We start from the raw sequence: 18,924 nt of genomic DNA on the forward strand, positions 1-18,924 counted from the left end.
AGGAGCCGCCTTGCCCCGCCAGGGGCCGCCTCACTCGCCTCCCCCCCCCCCGCTGGCCAACTCACGGTGGCAGCGCTGCCTATTCTCAGCGTGACGAGTGGCGTTCCTGCTGCTTCCCAGCTGCTAATCCGGTTGGAGTTGGCTGGAGTGTGGGTGTGACTCTGCCATCGTTGAGGACGGAGAGGCGACTCCCACCACACCTCTGCCACCATTGCCACCTGGATAGAAAGCAACCCCCCTGCACCATGCCATGGGAGTGAGCCCCCCACCCCGCCGTTGCACTAAGCCATTGTGATTAGTGATGTGCCCGGACCAGTTCGGAGACCATTCTACAGGCCTCCGAACTGGTCCTGACACGGGGCGGTCCGATTCGGAAGGATTGGGGTGGGGGTTTCCATTAAGGGCGGGGGAGGGCTTGCAGCCAAGCAGGGAAAGGGGCGGCAGGGAGGTATCCTGCCGCCTGATTTCTAAAAGGAGCCCAGCGGGGAAGGGGGGGGCAGGGAGGTCCCTGCCGCCCCTTTTCCGCTGGGCTCCTTTCCAAAATCGGGCGGCAGGATACTTCCCTGCCGCCTCTTTCCCTGCTTGGCTGCAAAAGGCTTTAAGGTTTCTTAAAGCCTTCTTAAAGCCTTTTGCAGCCAAGTCTGGAAAGGGGCGGCAGGGAGGTATCCTGCCGCCCGATTTTGGAAAGAACAAGCAGCCAGCGCGGAAGGGGACGGCAGCCTTTTGCAGCCAAGCAGGAAAAGGGGCGGCAGGGAGGTATCCTGCCGCCCGATTTCTAAAAGGAGCCCAGCGGGGAAGGGGGCGGCAGGGAGGTCCTTGCCACCCCTTTTCCGCTGGGCTAATTTCCAAAATCGGGCGCCAGGATACTTCCCTGCCGCCCCTTTCCCTGCTTGGCTGCAAAAGGCTTTAAGAAGCCTTTTACAGCCAAGCCTGGAAAGGGGTAGCAGGGAGGTATCCTGCCGCCTGATTTTGGAAAGAACAAGGAACCAGCGGGGAAAGGGGCGGCAGGGAGGTATCCTGCCGCCCGCTTTGTAAAGTAAATACGGGGCCAGAGTGGGGAAAGCGCGGGAGGGGTAAGTAAACCCTCCCCCTCCCTTAATGGAACCCCCCATTCCATGCACACCCCTAATTGTGATGAGTTGGAAGGCAACCACTGCAACAAGTGGAAGCCAAGCTCTAGAGAGGAAGTTGCCGTTCGCAGCTCCCACCCGCCACAGCTGTCACCCTCCAACTCAACCAGCTCTGCAATGCCAAATAGACTACGCCGCAGGGTCCAGCCCAGTTTGAAGGCAGCCCCTGTGACACATGGGAGTTGTGCTGGCAGGTGGGAAATCTCCACACCGCCACCACTGGTGGAGCTCTTGCCCACCAACTCAGCCAGCACCGTGGTGCACTCTGGTTTACTAGGCAGAGCATGCCATGGGATCACTTGGAGGGCACCTGTTGCAACAAGTGAGAGCCAAACTCCAAGCCGGTGGTGGTTGCAAATATCCACAGCACTGCCATGGGCGAAGCACAGCTCCTGCCCACAGCTGCCCTCCAACTCAGCCAGCCCCATGGCACACTGGTTTGATGAGCATGGCACACTGCAGGGCCCGGCCAAGTTGGAGAGCAATTGTGACAGGCAGGAGTCATGGCTAGTGGCAGTAGGAAATATCCACACTGCTGCCACTGACAGAGCACACAGTGGTGCACTCTGGTTTGCTAAGCATCAGTGTGTGCTGTGAGGCCCAGCTGAGTTGGAGATTAACCACTGTGACACGTGGGAGCAACACTCTGAACCAGCAGCAGTGATTTCCCACCTGTCATCTCAGAGCACAACTTCTGACTGTTGCAGTGGCTGCCCTCCACCTCCCATCATAGTAGCTGCCTTCTAACTTAGCCGGCCCTGCAGCACAGAGTTATCTTTTTAACAGCCGGAGTGTACTGTAGCACTTGGCCAAGTTGGAGGGCAGCCCCTGCGACTGGCAGCAGCGGGAAATCTCCATGCCCCCACCATTAGCAAAGCACAGCTTCTGCCCACAACCACCCCAACCAGCCCCATAGTACACCATGCCCCCACCATTAGCAAAGCACAGTTTCAGCCCTCAACCATCCCAATCAGCCCCATAGTACACTCTGGTTTGCCAGCCAAGTTGGAAGGCAAACATTACTTCAAATAGGGAGCCAATGGTAGCTGGTGGTTAGCAGCAGGTGGGGTGCTAGGCAGGGCAGGTGATGGGTGGAGGCACAGTGAGAGGACGAGCCAATTGTGGGCAGCTGCAGAAATGGAGCCAGGACTAGGTGGGTGCCTTAGCAATAACTGGCAAAGTGTAAATTTTTAGTTAATGAGTGGGATGAAAATATATATACGCACACACACACACACACACACATTTCAATTGCTCATCAGTAGAGATACAGAGAAATATGGAAAACATCAGTTGCTTTATAGTGCTTAACAGGACTACAGTATTGTGTAGATTTGTATCTAACATGGCAGGATCTAAACAAGCACATACACACAGGAAAAGATCTGTACAAGCCACAAGTAAAGCACAGACAAGCTAAAAAAGACCACTTCTGTGGAGAGTAAATGTATTCTGACTGGGTGACTCTGGGACAGCCACTTATCTCTCAGCATAACCTCCCTCATAGGGCTGTTGGGAGTAGAAATGTAACCATGTGCACCACTCTGGGCTTTTTGGAGGAAGCACAGGCTATACATGTAAAAGTAAACAAATCTATATACACCACAAGTAAAGCAGAGTTCAGCTACAAAAGTGGAGAACAAATTTATTCTGAGGTTACAAGGGCAGCTCTGCTGCCTATTTAAAAATGCACACATAAACAATAGAAAAATCACAGGTTTTTCAATTATGCTTGTTGCAGAGGATACCATGGGAAGCAACGATGCATGAGGACACTCTGCCCTCTTTGGGTGCCCACTACTTAGCCTGTGTGTCCATCCTAGCAAGCAACAAGTGTTTTGTATAGAAATCACTTCCTTAATCCTTGCCCAATGAACCATAACCCCTAGTGGATATATTAATGTTACAGAAACTGGCCCCAATCCAGAGAAAAACCTGGTTAGCTCTCTGCATAGCAAATGGATCTTTTACATTATTCCCCTTCCAACAGAATCCATTCCTTCTCTACACCACAACCACATGGAAAGCCACTTCTGCAATTATTTGAAAAGCAAAATTATTTTACTTAGATATCCATGCCCTAAAATAACATTCTGGCTTCTTATGCCAGTTTTTGATTTAGTCTTGCAGTTTGCTGTTCCTTTCAATGTTTTATGCCATGTCATTTGGAGAATGGGCCATAATGCTCTGCATACAGATTAGATCAGAGAGCAAGGGAGAGAAAGCAGAGGTTGCATTCCTCCCTACAAACCATCACGAAGAAGCCAGCAAAAGATCAGACTTATCAACAGCCAGCCAGCTTACCTCCTCTCTAACAAAAATGGTGATTCAATTCTTCTGAGTAGCTAAAAGAAAAAGACTTCCCCACTCTGGGTACTCTGATTGGTTGCCTGAGGGGTCAATCAGCCTAGTCCCTCTCTGATTCCATTTGGCTTCAGCACTCTGTCTCACAGCTCATAGCCATTTATAGGCTTATAGGGCAATCCTAGGACCTAGAGATGTGCAAAGCTTTTGGGCTTGAAATGTTTGTTTTCATTTTGAGTGTTTTGAGTTTGAAACAAAACACTCTTTAAATAAAGGGCCTGTTTCGAGCTTAAAATGAAACTACCCCATTTCAAGTCAAAATATTTCGAATGTTTCGAGTGACACTTTCTATGCCTGTTTTTCCCTTGCTGATTGGTTTTCTGGCACTGGCTTCAGATTGGCTTGCGATCTCCTTTTTTCTTGGATGGCTTGTTTTCATCAAAATCAAGTGTTGTCATGGGCAACTGTACCCCCATTGGTTGGGGGGAGGCAGGAGGGGGGAGCCAAAAGAAGGATTTTCAAAATGTATTTAAGGGATAGCTTGGAGACAGAAAGAGCCATATTTTTGGTTCCTCAGGAGAGAAGAGACAGAGACAGACTGCAGCAGCTCAGCAGTGGTGGTGGCCTGTGGCTTATCTGTTCTTTATTTCCTTGCCAACCCAACTGCTTTTTTATTTCTATTTTTTACTGTACCAGCAGCCGCAGTAGCTTTAACTGGATGCTGCTGTGTTGTGGGTTCTTTTATTTTCCATCTCACCTCAACGGCATAATTTGTGATGATGTCATCCACCCCAATCCAAGTTGGTGGACACGTTAGCTTTTGAGACACAAGTGGGCTAACTTGTGAACCACCTAACCAATTTGAACCAAATTTGCTACAGCTGTAGGGACACATACGGATGTCCGAATGGCGTGGTGTGTGATGATGACATCCACTCAAATTCAAGATGGCGACCATGTGAACGTCTGAGGCACAAGTAGGCTAATCTATGGACTTTCTAACCTATTTAAACCAAATTAGGTACAGTTGCAGACTGTACCACACCAGTTCAAGATGTCAGACATGTAAACTTTGGAGGTGCAAGTGGGTTAACTTGTGAACCGCTTAACTGATTTGAACCAAAATGGCTGCAACTGTAGGGAAACATAGGGACACCTCAGTGGTAAGTTTGTGATGATGTCATTCACTCCAAACCAAGATGGTGGTCATGTAAACTTTTGAGGCTCAAGTGGGCTAACTTGTGAACCGCTTAACCGATTTGAACCAAATTTGCTACAGTTGTAGGGACACATAGGCGTGGTGTGTGATGTCATCCACCCCAATTCAAGATGGCAGAAACATGAACATTTGAGGCATAAGTGCATGAACTTTTGAGGTGCAAATGCATTAATTTGTGGACAGTCTAACCGATTTGAACCAAATTTGCTACAGCTGTAGGTACACATAGGCATACTTGTGGACGGCCTGTTTTGAACCAAATTAGGTACAGTTGTAGTGAGTGACACACAGTGGTGTAGTTTGTGATGATGTCATCCACCCTGATTCAAGACGATGGAACCATAAACTTTTGAGGCACAAGTGCACTAACCTGAGGCTGTTTAACTGATTTGAACCAAATTTGGAACAGCTGTAGTAAGTGACACACAGGGACACCTCAATGATGCAGTTTGTAATAATGACATCCACCCCGATCCAAGATGGCAGACTCATGAACATTTGAGGCGCAAGATATCTAACTTGTGGACCTCTATTTACACCAAATTTAGTCCAGATGTAGAGATGTCTACACCTACTGGCTGACAGTTCTTACTAGAACAACTTGTTTCTTTTTTAGCCTACTTTCCAGTAGACTTATGAAATCGCCAGGCATTGGGTGTGTAGCCATCTGTGTTTCTCACCCACCAACTTTGCAATGCCTGGACCAATATGAACCAAATCAGGTACAGTTGTAGGGAGGCATATAGACATCTCAGTGGCATAGTTTGTAATGATGCCATCCACCCCAATCCAAGATGGTGGGCGCATAAATCTTTGAGGCATGAATGGGCTAACCTTTGAACCGAGTAACCATTTTGAACCAAATTTGTTAGAGCTGTAGGGACACATAGGGATGTCCAAATGGCATGGTGTATGATGATGTCATCCACTCCAATTCAACATGGTGGTCACGTGAACATCTGAGGCGCAAGCGGGCTAATTTGTGGGCTGTCTAACCAATTTAAACCAAATTAGGTACAGTTGCAGTGAGTGACACACAAGGGCACCTCAGTAGTGTTGTTTATGATGATTCACACCGATTCAAGATGGCAGACGCGTAAACTTTTGAGGCGCAAATGGGCTAATGTGAACTGCTTAACCGATTTGAACCAAATTTGCTACAGCTGTAGGGACACATAGGGGCACCTCAATAGCATAGTTTGTGGTGATGTCATCCACCCCAATCCAAGATGGTGGTCGCTTGAATGTCTGAGGTGCAAGCCGGCTAATTTGTGGACTGTCCATTTGAACCAATGGGTTAGACAGTCCTAACCAATGGGATAGACCAGGGATGTCAAACTGTAGCCCTTCTGCAGATGTTGGCCTATAACTCCCATCATCCCTGGCTATTGGCCACTGTGGCTGGGGATTATGGGAGTTGTAGTCCAAAAACAGCTGGAAGGCCACAGTTTGACATCTCTGGGTTAGACAGTCCTAAGACAGGCTAATTTGTGGACTGTCTAACCCATTTGAACCAGTTGCAGTGTTGTGATGATGTCATCCACACCAGTTCAAGATGGCAGACGCCTAAACTTTTGAGGTGCAAGTGCATTAACTTGTGGACAGTCTAACCGATTTGAACCAAATTTGCTACAGTACACATAGGCATGCCCCAATGGTGTAATTTGTGATGATGTCATCCACCCTGATCCAAGATAGTGGATGGATGTGTGAACTTTTGAGGTGCAAGAGATCTAACTTGTAGACCTCAATTTGAACCAAATTAGCCCAGTTGTAGAGACAGTGAAAGGGAAGTAGATTGATTAGTTCATACTAAACTTGTTGATTTTGTGGGTGGGTGGCTTATTGGTGCCCACCTGCCCTTCCCTCAGCTACTGAGTCCTGGTGTCTGAGTCCTGGTGTCTGCTTAGCCCAAACAGCACTGAGTCTGACTCCAAACAGAAGACACCAGAAGGTCAGCCCCCACAACACTCTTGGTCAGGTTATTAGAGAACTTAGAGATCTTTAAATAGGGCCTAGTTTGGGGAAGTGGGGAGTTAGGTACTAATAGGACTGTATGAAACCCTTAGTGGGCAAAATCTATGTTAAAAGACCTTAGTAGTTTTTAGGCTGTTATTATGGGAACGTTAAATACTAATTATATTATTATAGTAATATTAGTATAGTAATATTAATTATAGTATTTATTATTATCAAAAAATACTTGATGGGATTTTCAAAGAAGCAAAAAGCACTACTCCAGCACGGACCTGGGGTTCTGGAGACAATTAAAGAGGCATTAAAAATATAGTTATGTTATCTGTGGGGGGGAAAGGTAGCCAACACTTAAAACCTCTCTTTATAGGAGAATTCTTAAACTGCAGTACCTGAGCAATTTCTCAATGGATCTGCACCAAGTTTAGAGGGGTAGTGTCTCTTGCCTTGTCACATAGTTGATGTCTGCAAATGGTTAGGCAGATTTGCCAGATGGTTTCAATTTTATGATCAATAGGATGTTCAGGCCTTAATAAAGGCAGTAATTAGCCAACAAGCTAGTGGTGTTAGCTTGCTAGTTAACAAATAAGCTAGTGGTGCACCATTTGAAATAAACAAGAATCACATTACCTGTTTATTAGTTTGGTTGATGTGTCCTTGGTTCCTTAGTAATAAGCTCAAAAAAAATTTTAAAGTGTAAAGTTGGAAGCTGATATCCTCCCTCTCTAGGAAACTGTCCCTGCCTTTTAGATCAGCTTATTTGTGTTTACATTCTGCATAAACACAAACTTACAGTGATCTTGGGATGGTGTATGCAGTGTTGAGGATAAGATGATTATGATAGGACTAGAAAGAAATTCAATGAAATTATTTTATTAACTGCCTTTCTAGCATGAAATTTTAGAAATAACCTTAGAGATTGGTCTTGTGATGTGATTTCCTTTTCAGTTCATCTATTAAATCATCTGCAAGCAAAATGTAAATGAATAATATTAAATAGTAATGTACTATGCTGCTCTGAATCTATTGTTAGTCTGAAATCCATGATTGTCATTAATGTAAGCCAGTCATATAAATGTTGGAATGATTTCTCATGCTGGGCTCTTAGTGTTTTCTGCATCCTACCCTAGGGCAGGTTTCCAGATTGACAGCAATTCAGCTTTGAATGATACGTTATTTTTAAACCAGGCTATTATGACATGGTGGTTACAGGGGGCTGTCATAATCATGTTAAGTGAGGCAGTGAGACTCCCAGAATTTTGTTTGATCATGTGATGTGATAGTCCTATTCTCTGTGCAAAATAGCCAGTTTTTGCTGATGGAGTCAGTTGCCTACTCCCTCATTAAAACCTCTGTGCAGGGTCCAGCATGTCACAGAGTTTTAAAATCTCCATTATGAATTCCTCTTTTCCTCTGGGTATTTTGAGAATGTATCGTGCAGAAATAGATATTGTCTCTTGCACTTAAGCATATCAATTTCAGTACCATGGACAAGTCCTTTGGGCCACAGGAAAACCTGAGCTAGCTTTCACAGCTGAATCCAGAGGGTTGATTATACTTGGCATAGCTCTAAGTGCTCATGCACTGATGCTGTGTATGAATAAGAATTAAATGCCTTCTCTTTCAGAACCAACAGTGCCTTCTCTTTCAGAACTTCAGTGTACCAGCTTAACTTGAATCTGTATAAAGACAGGTCAATGAATATTGACATGGTATTGACAGGAAGAGGGTAGAACTGGTAAGGTAATAGCTTTACCATAGCCTTACTCATAACAAGTAGTTATGACATTATAACTACTTGGGCTCATAACAAATAGTTATGGGACCAAACCATAAGTATTTTGTACTTACACTTTTTGTGTGGCTCAATATTTATTGAAGATTTTTAAAAGGTCCAGCACTCTAATTATTACATATAGTAATTGATAGTGGTTGCCTAACTTTCCCTTTTAATTGGATGCCTTTGAGTAATTTTCCTCATGTCAGCCACTGTTTTGATGCTTTCCTTTAAAAAAAAAATTAAACCAATTTCCCACAGATTATTCAGAACCATGAAGGAGGAAAAATTGCACTAAGAGGAAAAGATTGCACTAAGTAGTGGTACGCAGGCAACATTAAGTGTTCTCTATTTTCAGGTATGAATCAAAACTTATTTTTATTACACATAAATAACCTATATTAATTAAATGCTATACATTAATAGTGTGGTGGGGGGAGACAGAGACCCTGCCCTTTAGCTTAAAATCTAAGAAACTAGATACACATAGGAAGGGGAATGGAAGGAAAGGATAATCTGCATGGTTTTAAAATGTGGAATGAATAGGGAAGTGTTGACAAACATTTAAATCCAGTTGTGGGTCAGGCTGATATTTTCTTTGCTTGCTGAGGTGGAGGTGGTACAATTCCCCCTTAGCCCTTATAGCCCTGGATGTGAGTGGGGTCTGATGGTCTTTTTCCTCACTTCTGTAGCGCTCAATTCTGCAACTGATCAATGCAGTAGCTTTCTGGAATAGAGGGGGAAACTGAGCTCCCTGTTGCTAGGGCTAGGCTCTAGGTTCTTACTAGGAGGCAGAGGGTACAGCCTTCCAGGAACCATTAGTTAAAGTATGCTGTTGAGTCAGTGTCGACTCTTGGTGACCAGAGAGCCCTGTGGTTGTCTTTGGTAGAATACAGGAGGGGTTTACCATTGCCATCTCCCATACAGTATGAGATGATGCCTTTCAACATCTTCCTATATCTCTGCTGCTTCCTATATCACTGCTATATAGGTGTTTCCCATAGTCTGGGAAACATAATAGTAGGGATTCAAACCTGCAACCTCTGGCTTGCTAATCGAGTCATTTCCCCACTTCGTACTTGGTCCTTTTTCTGTTGTAGGCAACTTTATCCTTAGCAGACAAATCTAGGAGTCCCTCAATCTGCTGTTCTGCTATAGATATATATCTTGCCTCACAGTTTTGCAAAGCCATATTCAGCCATCACTAATATTCTTGTAATCCATATTCTCTGGAGAGGGCTTAGATTAAAAAATGAATATGAGAATTGGATCCGAGAAGGTGATGGCAGCAGCTGAGCAAAGAGTGAGAACATCTTTCCCTGCAAAGAAGCAGAAGGTGAACTTTGCAAACCAACTAAAAAGGAAAGTAAACGATTCATGCAGGTACAGCCTGCTTTACTCTGCCACTTAAAAAACTGAATTTTGAATGGCATTATGAGTCAATCTACGATTATGCTTTTGAGTCTCCCCTAATGCCATTCCAAACTCAGAAAAAGTGGCAAAGTAAACCATGCTGCACCTGCATGCACACTTACTTTGTTGCTTGGCTTGCAAAGTATTTATCTTTTGCAGGGAAAGTTGTTCTCACACTTTCCCAGTGTTCCCAATGAGTTTCCCAGTGTTATTCTTCAGCAAGCACAGAGAAGGCTCAAGATTATCTTAAACACAAAGAGAGGTGTGGGAAGACCAGTTATTCTGCTAATGTGCTTCCTGGAGCTGAATTTTTCCAGGTATCGTAGCACTATCCTGCGTTGCTTCACAGTGTTGATCACTTGCAATGACACTATTTATTTGTTTGTTTATTTGATTTCTATACCGCCCTTCCAAAAATGGCTCAGGGCGGTTGAGGCTGTTCTCACACTCAGGCAAAACTGAGCTAACAAAGCCAAGCCCAGTCCTGTCCATGTGTGAGAACCACTGGGATCGGGCCCAATCCTGGCAGAGCCTCGGCTGAAAACCTGCCAAGCCAACCACCCTCCTAAATGAGGTTGAGAGAGCAAGCTAAATGAGGTTGAGAGCTCTTAACCCCATTTTTGTAATTGTCTGCCAGCCCCGGCTGCTTGCTGCAGGGCTCCTGGCCAACTTTGGGGAGGGAGGATCCCCATAATGCCCTGTGCACTCACACGGTGCATTGTGGGGGTTCTTGGGGGTGGGGCGATGCCTCCTGGCACCCCGATCTCTGCGCTGCCTGAGGAGGCAGCTGCACATCTGGGTATGTGATCTCCATGCCCAGACTCTCAATGAGGATCATCTGTGGGGAGGTAAGTTTTTTTAGGCTTCCTCCCCACTGACCCTGTAGCCTCTTCTCACCAGCCATGAAGAAAGAGGCATGCGTGTGTGCATGTGTGTGTGAGAGAGAGTTCCAGTCATGGCCAGTCTACACAGGACAGCATGAAGGACAACATCCTTCATAAATGTGGGCTAGATTATTCTACTGTTAGGTGGATTCACAGCTGGTTGAACCTAGTGAGTACTCATGCAACAGACCCCCATGCAACAGACCCCCGTGCAACAGGCTTCATGCCAATATGGGGGGAGGGATTAAGTGGCTCTGTCCTGAGTGCTGTGCTATTCAACATGTTCATAAATCACTTAGAAGAGGGAACAGAGGGAATTCTTTGCAAAACCTATTTTTAAAAAAAACCTGCAGGTGACACAGAGCTGCAAAGGAGTCCTTAGAAGGTAGAATCAAGCTGCAGGGAATACCTTTAAAGAAAGAATCAAAATTCAATCAAATCTGAACAGGTTTGACTACTGGGCCAAAACCAAAAGGTGAAGTTCTACAGAGACAGATGTAAAGTCCTGCATTTGGGCAAGAAAAATTAAATGCACAAGTATTGGATCAGTGAGACAGCAGTGCATGTGAAATGGCAGCAGTGCATTTTTATTTGTTCCAAGGAGCCCAGAGCGGTGTACTACATACTTGAGTTTCTCCTCACAACAACCCTATGAAGTAGGTTAGGCTGAGAGAGAAGTGACTGGCCCAGAGTCACCCAACTAGTATCATGGCTGCATGGGGATTTGAACTCGGGTCTCTCCGGTCCTAGTCCAGCACTCTAACCACTACACCACACTGGCTCACATGAAAAGGATGTATGTTGTCTTGCTGGACAACAAATTGAAGATGAGCCAGCAGTATGATGCAGCTGCTAAAAAAAAAAAGCTAATGTTATCTTAGACTGCATTAACAGAGGCATAGTATCCAGATGACAAGAAGATATGATTCTACTATATTCTACATTGTTTAGACCTTACTTGGAATTCTGTGTCCAGTTCTGGGCACCAAAAAAGAGGTTCTTCGACATGGTCTCTGTCTTTTACACTGGTGGGCTTTGTGCTTGCACAGAGACCTTGTCGGGATCTAACAAGCTCTATTTCCCGGTTTTTTGTGGGAACCCCACCCCCAGCTGCTATATGCAGCTGTGCCTCTCCTCATCACCTCAGTTTTCGCCATCTGCACTTCAGTAGATGTTGTAGGATTGCTGGCTCGGCAGCAAGTAAAAAGGAAAGTGATATTCCTCTATTCATTGTTTCTCCTGCTTCCCCTTTCATGTCTTTTATCTCTTTCTTTTTTTCACGTAGTTGCATCTTCTTCTTGGCGTTTTTCTGTTGGCCGTCCTTCGTGCCTTAAAGGGTTTTCTCCCTATGATCTGGGGGTGCCCTGTGATGGTCCAGGCAGACAACGCTACAGCCAAAGCTTATATAAATCAGCAAGGGGGCATGGGCGCCAGAGCTCTCCTGTGCCTTTCCATCGACCTGTGGCTTTGGTGCATCAGGCATGCAGTAACACCTCATGTGATCCATATTCAAGGAGAAGAGAATGTGCAAGCAGATGGCTTACACCAAATGAGATCACTCTCTCATGAATGGATATTAGACCCAGACATACTTCAAGGGATATTTGCAGTTTGGGGCACTCAGACTCTGGATACCTTTGCATAAGAGGACAATGCTCAGTGTGCCCTCTACAGGGACTGGGTTCCCTAGGAGACGCATTCTCCCTTTCCTGGAAACACATTTGCATCTATCTGTTTCCACCAGTTCAATTCATACTGAGAGTGCTTCAGAAGTTGAGAGCAGAAAACGTTCAGGCCCTTATTCTCCATGGTGGCCCAGGAAACCCTGGTTTCTGGTTCTCATGCGCCTGGCGGAGGCACACATCTGGCTTCCTTACCAGCCTCATCTCCTGTCCCAGCAGGATGGTTGGTTGTTGCACCCTGAAATTCGGTCCCTGGACCTCACTGCATGGAAGATTTCTTTCTTTTAAAAAAAATGCTTTTATTAGTATAATAAGTGGAAGCAGAAAGGTTACATCTCTGAGAGTCCAACAAAACCAAACAACATACAGAGTCTTATTCATCAAAACCAAGGCAGAAGAAAAATACAATAGTATTGAAAGAAAGTCCTTAACTAGGGATCAGTAGCTATCTATAAAAGAGTCTTGAACCCTAACCCTAAAGGTGGGGGAGGGAGAAAAAAACCAGCCCAGACCTGGTTGATCATCCTACTGTCAGGTAATCTAAGGAAGAGGGAACCAGCCCATGACGTACAAAATAGTACCAGTAATGACGTACAAAATAGTACCAGTAATTCCAGTAATTCGAGCACAGAGCCAGATGTCCCCAATACTCTGTGGCATGAGCTCCACCTATATGTGTTTTTTAAAATGAACCTCAGATATGTGTCTCAAATATGTCCTGGTATGTAGTTTTAAATGTGCTTCAATGCCAATTATATTGTTATAATTTCAATACAATAAGGAAAGAACTGTCAGGCCAAACATAAATTGGTTATGCATTTCTCTGCGCTCAAATCACACCCTAAATCTCACCAATCCCTTCATACTGACTCTCTCCTCCAAAGACAATTCAGCTACCTACTGAAGAATCCATGGGAAATTAAAAAAACAGCCGAACAGAAAAAACTTATCTATGGGCTCATCTATAAATCTACTCGTCAGAAAGAATAGGATTTAAAACTCTCACGGAACACTCCGTCTGGATTCAATTAATTATTAGACAACTGTGTATGCAAAATGATTTCCAACAGGAATATTCAATGGAGAAGAGAATAATACCTGAAAATACGAATTCTGCCATGGCAAAAGTAGAATGCATGTTGTAAATACAAGGCCACATGTCCACCAACGTACAAATATCCCATCTCATTACAGACTGGTATTCAAAAAACCATAGTAAAATAATTAACGAAGATCAGCCCAAACCTCTATTAGTCCCCCTCCTCATGTAATAAAAGACAAACATACAAGCCGGAGAGATAAATGGAGGGAGACTAAATTCAGTCCTGACTAATCTTTATAACCTACAGCTAGTAGCATAAACTGTCAAACTTTAGCAGTGAGATAACCCCTCTTATACAGATGTCTAATCTTTCACAGTTTACTTCCAATTGTTTGCATCCAGCTAAACTTCTCAAACTGTTATTATAAAGTATTTATAACGGGTAACAAAAGCCCATAATGCGGGGGAAAGAGAATAATAAACTAGAGCTAAGAAAAGAGAGACAGCGTAATCTTCAATTGTTTGTCATTCATATCCTTTCAGAACATATAATGTCATATTATAGGGTATAGCCGGTAGTCTTGTGCCATATGTTTAAAAATATTTGCTCTGTTGTGTCAATTTGCTTCTTAGAATTAAGTTTACAAAAATATTCCTAGTTCTTCTCTGAATCCTCAATTCCCAATGCATTCTCATTTCTTCCTTAGAGAGCAAGAAAACAAACAAAAAAAGAACCAAAAGCAGATATATGTGACATTTCCTTGGGTCTTTGAAACCATCGGGTTCATAATGCCACTAAGTTCCTGATTAGATTGATACCCATATTAAATCTTATTTAGAACTCCCTAAATATTGATGGTTGAAATAAGAAAGACAGGTAACACAGGGAATACCTTGAAAGACTAAGTAATAAGGTTTAATATTAAGCTATACTCAAAATTACCATCCTAAAGTAATACCCTAAATATTCACATATATTTCATTTTCTTTTCTAATGGTATGTATTAATTCTTTCAGTTAAGATTTTGAACATTGGGGTTATTTCAGTATTGTACCCTATGTGGAACTCCCTAAATAATATTTGATGAAGAAAACATTAAACACAGGGAGTACACTGAAAGGCCAATTAAAGAGGTATAATATGTACTTATACACAAAGTTAGAAGCTTTAAATAGATGGGGGGGGGGGGAAAACCAGAATTAAAATCTTAAGGCTTTGAGAATTTTCCCACGCACACCACAAAGGGTTAATTTGAAATCTTAGAAACAATGTCTAAGGACATTCTCTCATAGAGAAGAGACTAAGCAATGCCGGAACTAACTTCTGAGGCTAAAACAAATGGTTATCAGGTTTTTTCTAAGAGAAATCGCTCCAGTTGAAATCATTCCGCATAAAACCTCACCGTAGTTGTAGTCCCCAAAGCCAAATAGTTCTATTAATACACCCCAAAAAGGTAAACAACTGAGGCAAGTAAACTTTCAAATAAAGTTAAAACTTTCAGGTCCGTTCTGGTAGAATCTTCTGAATTTATCTCATAGTAAAACACATCTTAACAGTCTCTCCCAATACCAGTTAGCCCAGCCTGTTTTTAACGAGATCAACATTCAGTAAAAGTGAAAGTAATGAGGAATGAGAGTAATGAGGAATAATAAATGTTCACCGCTCCAGCTCAACCAAGTAATATATATGGGAATTCTTCAAGATAAAGTCAGAGTCTTGGCATGAAAGAAGCAAACTCTTTTTCCAACACTTTCATTTCCCCCATCAGAGCTTAGATAACTAGTGGCAAAAAGGTGATTGTTCAGCCATAAAACACTTTGTCAGCCGTGCAAACAGAAGGAATTGTAAATGAAACTGTTAGTTCAAAGCAAAGTCTTCTAGAGTCGAGCCTCCCAGCAAGCAGGTAAGCAGAATTTTTCCATGCAGGGCTTTGTAAGACATACGTATCCCAGTTATATATGTGGCCTTTAAAACAATAAAATAAAAACACGGAATCAAAAGAGAAAAAGCATACTTCTCTCCAAGTCTATCTTCTCCATTCCTCTTCTCCATAGTAAGTTCCTGTCTGCCGGGAAGTTCAAGGCAAGCGGGGGGAGGGGGTTCACAAAGAGTTTTAAGTGGGGGGGGACACCCAAGAACAACAACAAAAAAGCCCGTAATGATCTCTGATGAAAGCTATAAATGGTTTAGAGTTCAAGATTAAAGTAAGAAATAAGTAATTGCTGGGATATCAGACTTTTTTTTTAAAAAAAGGCTCTTCAAGACAAAACTGAAAGCTGTTAGCATTGCAATGCTGTGATCTCCAGCAAAGTAAAGATAGCATAAAACTGGCAAGAGCTTTCAATAAAAAGAAAGAAAGAAAGAAAGAATAGATCTGCCAAACTCATGGCCGTGAACACCTCAGAGATTTATTAGGTAAGATAAAGAGAATAGAGCAGGTCATCTGTACTTTGGCGGTGGAATGCCTCTCTTCGTCCAGTTTGATGATTGTAGAAAGGTCTCTCCAGATGTTCATCTGGGATTTTCCAGACTTTTCAGGATCTGAAGAGCCCCCAGACTTCCACTTCTGGGAAGAGAACCGAGCCCTGCACACATACCGACCTCCATCTGACCGATGGGAGGTGATAGGACCAAACGATTGTTGAAAACCCTGACAGCTGGTTTAGTCATCTTGCTTTCCGAGAATGGGAATCACTGCATGGAAGATTTCACAGACTTCCCCACAGAATTTACGAAGGTCTTGATTGTGGCTTGAAAAGTCATATGGCCATAAGTGGACTCGTTTTGTGACTTTTGCTACTAAACAAAACTTTGACTTGTCTGACTTGACTGTTCAAAATATTTGTACTTCTCTATCACATTTAAAAATGTCTGGCCTAAAGTTGTCCTCCCTTTGGGTGCATTTAGTGGCCATTGTGGAGTTCTGCCCTGGTCCTGGGGGTTCTTGGTTTAAACATCCCTTGGTTAAACGTTTTTTGAAGGGGTTGTCCCATTCTCTGCCAGATGATCCTGTTATGGCCCCAGCATGGGATTTGGCAGTGGTGTTGGCCAGCCTTTTGTGCCCGCCCTTTGAACCCATGGCTTAAATCAAGCCATGTGGAAGGTGGCCATTACTTTGGCCAGAAGAGTGAGTGAGCTCAGGGAGCTCAGGTCTGATTGGCCATATATTCAATTTCACCAGGATAAGGTAGTGCTCAGGCCTGATGTTCAATTTCTCCCTAAGGTTGTCTCCACCTTTCATTGTTCCCAACTTATTAACTTGTCTGTAAGGACTTGTCCTTCCCGGTGGAATTCAAGTTGCATTGTTTAGATGTCCGGAGGGCAATCGCTTCCTATGTTCAAAGGTCAGCACAATGGAGAAAGGCCTCTTCTCTATTTGTTTCTTATGAGGGCTCTTGTAAAGGTCTGCAGGTCCTCACAGTCATTATCCAGATGGATTGTTTCAGGTATTGAGCTTTGTTATAAATTGGCAAAAAAACAATTACCGGAGGTAATAAAAGCTCACTCCTCAAGGTCTGTGATGGCCTCGGTTGCCTTTGACTGTTCAGTTCCGTTAAAGACTATTTGTCAGGCTGTTACATGGGCTTCACCTCATTCCTTTATGTGGCACTATGCAATTGATGCCAGATCTCGTAATGATGCTAAATTTGGCAGAGCTGTACTGCAGGCTATTTTCTCTTAATTGCTCTAATTATTTGAATAAAAGAACTTTGTTTACTTCCACTTGTGTCTCATGCCTATCAACTTCTTCCCTCCTCCTTGGGTGCTAGCTTGTTATGCGCCCATCAGTGTAAAAGACAGAGACCATGTCTAAGCACTACAGGTTGCTTACCTGTAACTTTGGTTCTTCAAGTGGTCATCTGTCCTTTTACATGCCCTCTCATCCTCCCCGCTGGGGTCTACTGAAGGAGGACTCTGTGACTGAGGGGATGAGGAGAAGTGCAGCCACATATAGTGGCTGGGGGGCGGGGTTCCTGCCCCAAAGCAGGAAATAGAGCTTGTTAGAGCCTGACGAGGTCTCTGTGCAGGTGCAAAGCCCATCAGTGTAAAAAGGACAGATGACCACTAGAAGAACCAAAGTTACAGGTAAACAACCTGTAGTTGATAAACTGCAACAAGTTAGGCGTGGGGCAGCAACAATGGTGAGGGGTTTGGAAAGCAGTCCTATGACGAATGGTTGAAGGATCTGGGTATGCTTAACTTAGAGAAGACTAAGGAAAGATATGTAAGCCATTTTCAAATATCTGACGTACTGTCACAGAGAAGAAGGAGCAAACTTGTTCTCTATTGCTCCTGAGGGCAAGACTAGAACCAATGGGTTGAAATTACAAGAAATCAGATTTAGGCTAGACAGTAGGAGGAATTTCCTGGCTGTAAGAGCTACTCAAGTCTGCCCTGTGCAGTGGTAGGCTCTCTTTCACTGGGTGTTTTCAAAGACAGGCTGGACAGCCATTTGTCAGGAGTATTGTAGCTATTTCCTGCATTGAGCAGGGGATTGCACTAGAAGACCTCCAGTCCATGGTCCCTCCCAACACTAAAATTCTATGATCATCATAGGATGCAATGTATCTCTGACATACTTCCCTTATTAAGGTCTGTCCTTCCACTACCAACAGGGATATCAAGAAGTACTTTGTTTTAATTGGGTTTTTTTATTGCCTTGAGCATTCTTAATGGAAAGAACCTCTGCTAACTGGGCAAAGAGGCACCTTTTAATGTGGTGATTCTCTTTTATTTAGCAGAGGGAAAGTAACTGGCCCTATACACCCCCAGCACAGTACCTCCAGTGACTGTTGCTGGTGTCTATGTTTCTTTTTAGATTGTGAGCCCTTTGGGGATAGGGATCCATCTTATTTATTTATTATTTCTCTGTGTAATGGCCCTGAGCCATTTTTGGAAGGGCGGTATAGAAATCAAATAAATAAATAAATAAATGAGACAATTTTGTTAAATAAATCAATAAAGTGCCCTAAGGTTGCATAGCACAAGAGAGAAAGAAAACATCAGGTTGTCTCTTACAGTGGATAAACCTTCTTAAGCTACTGCAACAATGTCTAACCCCCTACAAACTGCCTCCAGTGTATCCAATGGACTGTTAAAATGCGAGTGGCTTGTTTGCTTCAGTGACCTATATCTAAAGTGGCTATGTTCTCATCATTCTCATCTCTACTTAGTCCTCATTAAATGGATTCATAAAAATTCTCTATTTAATTTATTTAATTTATTTATTACATTTCTAGACAGCCCCATCCAAAAGCTCTGGGCAGTGCACAACAGGTTTTAAAAACACACAAAACAAACACCATTTAAAGCTCACTGCTTAAAACAATATAAAAACAAGTTTAAAACAGTTCAGAACCCTTGAAAACCAATTAAAATACTTAAAACAATTTTAAAACCTTAGAAGGTCAGGCCAAACAAATTAGTTTTTAGGGCTCTCTTGAAGACCAACAGTGAGCCTAAACTACAAATATCTACTGTGTCCTCTCAATTTTGAG

The 18,924-nt window shown here is 43.4% G+C and overlaps 1 long non-coding RNA gene across 2 annotated transcripts; it reads left to right on the forward strand.

Annotated features, from left to right (window-relative positions):
• Positions 1-977: 977 nt before the first annotated feature.
• Positions 978-17,149, forward strand: LOC128352978 (uncharacterized). 2 transcript variants are annotated; one of them, XR_008320753.1, is made up of 4 exons: positions 978-2,283; positions 4,316-4,411; positions 8,666-8,762; positions 11,987-17,149. It is a non-coding gene; the product is annotated as an uncharacterized LOC128352978 (long non-coding RNA). The 2 variants fall into 2 exon arrangements; XR_008320754.1 differs by lacking the exon at positions 4,316-4,411.
• Positions 17,150-18,924: the final 1,775 nt, after the last annotated feature.

Source organism: Hemicordylus capensis, chromosome 4 (genome assembly GCF_027244095.1).
Source record: "Hemicordylus capensis ecotype Gifberg chromosome 4, rHemCap1.1.pri, whole genome shotgun sequence".
NCBI classification, from domain to species: Eukaryota; Metazoa; Chordata; class Lepidosauria; order Squamata; family Cordylidae; genus Hemicordylus; species Hemicordylus capensis.